Here is a 6,638-nt window from a genome sequence, read left to right on the forward strand (position 1 = left end):
ATTAAGTTGGTTCAGCTATGGTGCTATTCAGTATAGGTTTTCACTGTCAGGTCCCGTAGCTGAATGCCATTGTTATTATAATTATTATTTGTAATCACATTGTAAGCTTGAATTTGGGTTTGTACCTGCAGCTTTTGTATTTTGTACATTTGGTTATTTAGACTTTGGGAGTCCTTTGGTTTCCGTCATGTATGTCTACTTTGTAGAATAAGTAGACTTCATCAACTATGGTCTAATTTTGGGTTTGTAGTTTAATTTAGAATTGTGTTAAGTTGATGTTTTGCATTTGACTTCATTTTACATTAGTTTGAAGTAAATTATTTAATTTTTGAATTCTGGAATTTTGAACATTTACTGTAATTTGTAATATAACTGCTGTGAAATACTTGAATAAAGATGACAAGAAAAACATGTCTTTCTTTAGCTTAATTATGGTTACTGTGGGCTGCAAATGCAATGGTACTTTTTTGGCTGAATTCATCTTTTATGCTGCTAGGGCATATTGATGTTTATTAAGCACCCCAAAAAATCTTAGTATGTTTTTCTTCTAGATTTTAGTAGCCCGCAATATTTCTTTAGCTAAATACTTTTCTGTTGAGAAAATTTGTTTTTTTTTTTTTTAATTTATTTGTTCATTTTTTCCCCTTTTATTGAGGTGACATTGTTTACAACACTTTTTATGATTTAGGTGAATAGGTTCTCACCTCCTCAGATGTATGTTACCACTCCACCTCTGCCATCCAAACAGAGGAGGTTTGGTTTTAATTTCAGAAGACTGACTAAATTATGTTGTATAGAAGCAAATGGGCAAGTCCTGAAAGTGCTTTTCTAACCAGAAGAGTTAAATAGATGACCAGGTAGTATGGTTCATTTTTTTAATAGTGTTTTCCCTTGGATCAGATGGTTATCAGCATACTTTGAACAATACATAGTATTTAAATATGGAGAGAGATTTCACACCAGACTTGAGAGACTTGTTGCTTCCTTGTTTCTGTTGTCTACTCAGGTATCTTTTCATGTTCTACTCAGATATCTTAATCTGTTCCTGGATTAGCACACTAATCGTTCTCAATGTAAATCCTTAATTTTCTCTCTTTTTTTTTTTAAATCAGACTCTTTTAATTGTATTTGAATTTTAGGAGATAGGTTATCATCATCCCCATTTTATAGGCCAAGCAACTGAGACATATTTTGCCCTAGGTCACCCAGCAGCCTGATTCCAGAGTTGCTGCACTTCAATCACTTGATTGCTTCCTAGGGATGTGGACAGACACAAGTCTGTCAGTTCAGTGTAATATGGTGTGTGTTAGGATTGAGTTATACAGAAGATGCTGTGGGTGCAGAGCCAGGGAGATGTAGCCCAACCTCTAGGAAGCTTCCAGCAAAAACCTGATGCTTGAGCTCGGGCATCAAGAAGGGAAAGGCCTTCCATGTGGAAGAAACAACAGAAGCAGAGACTGGGAGAAGAAATAGCATGACAGCTGCAGGGGAAAGTACAGGCCGTTCCATATCACCACAGGTCAACATTTATTTAACAAATTTATGTGAGCAACTGCCACTTGCCAAGCACAGTTCTTGGCATTAGAGTTAGAGCTGAGGACAGCACAGCAGGGTCCTGTTCTGAGGTTCTCTTGGCGCTTACAGTCTGGCAGGTAAAGAGTAAACAGGATGTTAACCAACAGTGGCAAATACTCGGAAGACAAGTATGGCAGTAGTACTGTGGCAGCGAACACTGAGTGCTGGGGACTGGTCTAAGAACCGTTTAATTATCACAGCATCTATATGAGGTAAGTATTGTTGGTTGGACTTAATAGGAGGGGACGCTGGCCTACAGAGTTGGTTAGCAACTCGCCGAAGGCCACTCAACTAATGAGTGTCTGCTGGGATTCTGGCGTGGCTTTGGCACTTGGATTCTTCACTGATCCACCATTAAGGTGAATGATAAACTCATTTGCCCTTATTCAGATTTCTTTCCTCATTGATACACATTTTTAGGGCCATAGAATACTACGGAGAGTAATATAAAATGCATGTTCCACCTAGGAGCAAATGTTAACGGTTTGTCCTAATTGTCTTTTTTTTTTTTTTTTTTTAAAAAAAGAAAAGTTCTGGAGTAGGTCAAAGTCCCCAGTCCCATTCCTTTTTCTTTCCCAGAGACAGCCACTCTGATCCCTTGGACGAACTTCTTTCCTGTCCAGTTTTAATTCGTTTGAGAAAGTAATAACATGGGGTCCAGAAACCAGACTGGGTGAGTCAGAGTCCTGGTTATATCCCTGCTTAGGGGTGTGACATGTGGCACCTCGCTGCACATTGTTTCACCTGTAAGATGGGGAACAGTGATAGTACTGAGCCCAATGTGGTTCTGGTGGGGCTTTTGAGTCCGAGTCCACATATGTGAAGAAAGCACTTAGAGCAGTACTGAACACGTACTACATGCTCAGTGAGTCTGATTCAAACTCTAGTTGTCACAACTATTGTATTTGTATATATCCATAAAATGGTTTGATTTTTTAAAAGTATACATAAATGGAATTTTTGTACATTTTGTTAAAGTTTATGTATTTAAGTTAGCAAAAGATGTTTGTAGTTTAAAGAGTAGAGTAGTTCCAGGAGACTTGTATTAAAAAAGCCAGCACAGCACTCCTCTGATTTCCCTTCCCCAGAAATATTTCTCCCCAGAGCCACTTGTTTTCAACACCTGTAAGTAATTATTTTGGTTTGCATCTTTGTAATTATAAATAATGTTTTCATATGGCTACTCTTTTATTTTTCAGTTTCGCCACTATCTTTTGAGTGCCAATCATGGGAGAAAATAGTCACACCTGTCCCCAGCACACCTGTACTTCTTGTTTTCTCATCCTTTTAGTTGGTTATAATTTTTATTAGTTTATTACTCTGTTATTGTGACTGAAAACAATTGAAGATGAGATATTTAGTGCACTGTGATTAGTTTTCCTTTCCTGCACATTTTGTGGTTAATAATCGTTTTTGTTATTTGCCTTTTTTTTTTTTTTTTAAGATTTATTTATTTATTTATTTATTTATGCAAGCACTGGGTACAGTCAGAAGCGTGGGAGGGTGAGAGAATTCACTAGAGCCAGAGCGGGGAGCAGAGCAGGCAGAAGGACCGAAGCACACTGCTGAGGGGAGCAGCGGGCGGCAGGAGAGGTCTGCGCGCCCTGTGGGACCCGCCTCCGGTGGCCGGGGAGCAGCCGGGGAGAGGCCGCGGGCAGCTTTGCAACCCAGCGCTCAACCGTTGCTCCACCGGGGAGGCCCTATTTGCCTGTTTTTCTATGTATTTTCAATGATTTATTTTTATTGAGATATAATTGACATCAGTTTCAGGTGTACAACCTCATGATTCAATATTTGGACACTTTGTGAAATGGTCACCACAGTAAGTCTAGTTAATATCCATCATCGTATATACTTTTTCTTTTTTTGTGATGACAACTTGTAAGATCTCATCAATTCTCAAACACATGACACAGTATTAACTGTAGTCACTACGCTGCACATCACGTTCCCAGGACTGACTTAAGTACAGCTGGAAGTTTGTGCCTTTTGAGCCCCTTCACCAACTTCCCCGCCTATGCCCCCCACCCTGCTCTGGCAACCATCAAGCTGTGCTCTGATTCTGTGAGTAGTTTTCTGTTTAGGGTTGATCTCTGAGCATTTGAAAATCCACATGTAACTTCTGATCCCTCCAAAACTTTAAAGCCATCCTGTGGTATCCTTGGGGGATTTGGTTTCAGGGTCCTTGTGGATAACGAAATCTGGACTTAAGTTCTTTATAGTCAGCCCTCCATAGCTGCGGATTCTGCTTCTGTGGATTCATCCAACCAACATCCATGATTGGTTGACTCCATGAATGCAGAACTGAGGGATATGGAGGCCTGGCTGTATTTATTGAAAAAAAAAAACCATGTATGAGTGGATGCTGATCAAGGGTCAATTGTATTAATCTCTGGTTTATCCCTAAATTCATTACAGCAATTCAACTCTCTTTTTCGTATCTTCAAATATGGACACTAGCAGTTCCTCTTCTCTGGACCATCTCTCCTGTAGCATCCTACCCTCTCCTAGTTCTGTGCTGGTGCATACTAAGATCTCGCATGGCTGATCTCCTGGGACCTCCCTCGCCTACTGTCCTTTACCTTTCTTTTCCTAATAGTGTCTTTTGTATCCTGCATTGCTGTCGAGTGGTCCAGTGCTATTGTGATTCTTGAACTATTACCCTGATTTCATTCTTTTCCTAAAGATTTTAGAATGGTCACTTTTTCCTGAAGTTCCGGAATTTCACATTCACATCTGGGGGTGTCTCTGCTAGGCTCTCTGTGGGCTTCTTTGCTCTGGAAAATCATGCTCTTCAATTCTGAGAAACTGTCTTGAGTTACTTCTTTATGATGTGCTCATTTTTGTTTCATTTTTCTCCATTTCTAGAATCAGTATTACTCAGGTAACTGGTCCTCTAACACTTTACTAAATTTTGTTATTTCTTTCCTAATTTTTATTTTCTATATTTAATTTTTAAAAGCCATTTTTGTATACTCTTGGTTTTTATGTAGCATTTTGTTCATTTCATAAGATGCAAAAATCACCCCCATCTCTCTGAGGGTAGTTATGTTGTTTTATTTTAGTTTTTCATTTCCCTGCATAGTTCTCTTTTTTCTGAGTTACTTCTGTTTGGTATTGTTTAGTATTGCAGCTGCTAGTCAAATGTTTGGTAATTCTTTGCTCTCTGCTTAGCTTCAAGCGTGGGGAACTAAAAAACTGCTTCAGAATCTAAGACAACAGTCTCTAGATAGGAGAACAGCAGAGCCTTCTCTGGGAAATACGATCAACCTAATGGGAAAGAAGCTAAAGAGCATGAAAACGTTGGTGTTCTATAATGAAACCATCCAGTCAGCTCAGCCAACAGAATTGTATAGATTAGAAATAATAAGTAAAAGTTGAATGAATGTTGGCTGCTTTAATCCCATTCTCTATTCTCTTAAGAACTGACCCTAAAATCTTGTAGGTTACAGGGGCAGAATTTGAACTCAGGTCTAGAACGACTTTGGTTGATTATCATGACAGAAGACTTTTAGCGGGAATGGCTTGCGTTTTAGATGATTTTCACAAATGACTGAGATTTTTGAATAGTCATGTATTCCTTTAATTTGCTCCCACCTTTGCCCTCCTAATCTAACTTTCCTTTCCTTAGGCCAGCATATTAGATTCAAGAACTCAGTAAATTAAAGTGTTCTTTGAAGAAGTTGGCGCTGGTGGCTTTTCTTCCCTTAGGAACTGCCCTTGGAGGGGATGGAGTCAGGTTTTCTCCTTTCATTGACTTCTATTAATGCCAGCTGTTTTCCTGACAGTGCTGCTAGTTCCAGAATAAGAAGCAATGGGGCCACTTGGGTTAATGGTCCTACCATTAGTGACTAATGTGGTGGGTGAGAAAGACCACATGCTAGAGGTCATGAGACACCCTGATTTTCTGACTGGAATTTCTATTTCTGGGATTTTGGCTAGCTATGTTTTTCAAGTTAGTGTTGTGATTAAAGAAGAAGCATAGCTTTGGAAAAGACGTCCTATACTAGCTAATCCTTCCTGGTCCGTGATGAGCTTCAGGTCAAGAAGGATGAAAGAAGGCTGCACTGGAGGAAAAAAGGTGAGTACAGCAGAAAATAAAAGTTTAGTATTTTCTTACATATGTGAGTTTTATGTTAAAACATTTCCTAATGAGGGCTATGACAAGGGCACAGATGGAAACCGAAGCAAGCCTGTTAAGTTCATGAAGCTGAGTGACAAAGTAAAGGAAGAAGTTAGCATTTGAGATCAAGAAGGACTTTCTTGGATTTCAGGCCTGAACTAGGAAGGTTGTGGTAGGCATAGTGAGGATGGGATGGTTTCTGGGAAATGTAGAGGTAAAGTCATTAAGACTCTGTTATTGTATTTTGGAGATGAGGGTAAAGGAGGAGTCTGGACTTGCTCTTAGATTTCTGCCTGGATAATTGGGTGGAGTAGCATTGTTAGAGTAAACAGGAGGGAGCACATCTGGAGTGAAGGCAGGACTGGATATGTTGACATCCGGAACTCTCAGATATTTAGATAACTATATCTAAAGCTTGGGGGGTGGTGTTCAGAACTGCCATCTTTTGGGGTTTGCTGTGTGTTTATACCCTGAGTGTGAATGAACCCATTCGGGCAGTGCCTTCAAAGCAGAATGAAAACGGTACATAGAGGAACAGCAGTGGTCATGGAGCAAGTAGAGGTAATGTCTACAAAGGAGGCTGGTCATACGTCTCAAAAAGCAGGACAACCAAGGAGGAGAGAGTTTTATGTTTATTACCAACAACATCATCAAATACTCCAGTAGAGGCAGGTTAAACACATTAAAACATTGTCAGTAAATAAGACAATGTGATGATCTTCAGTGTTTTCATGAGAAAAGGAAGAGGTACACAGGGTTAAGGAAATGATTTCGAAAAAAGTGCGAAAGTCTTGAGCATGCGTGCATAGATTGAAGGGAGGGAGAAGATGGTAGGGGTGGTAAAGGTGATAGTAGCTACATTTATTGAAAATGTGCTGGATTCTAGGCCTTCTCCTGAGGACGTTGCCCCTGTTAACTTACTTAATATTTGCAGCAACCC

The sequence above is a fragment of the Talpa occidentalis genome, unplaced genomic scaffold, assembly GCF_014898055.3.
Source record: "Talpa occidentalis isolate TD23 unplaced genomic scaffold, MPIMG_talOcc4v2.1 talOcc4.5, whole genome shotgun sequence".
Classification (NCBI taxonomy): Eukaryota; Metazoa; Chordata; class Mammalia; order Eulipotyphla; family Talpidae; genus Talpa; species Talpa occidentalis.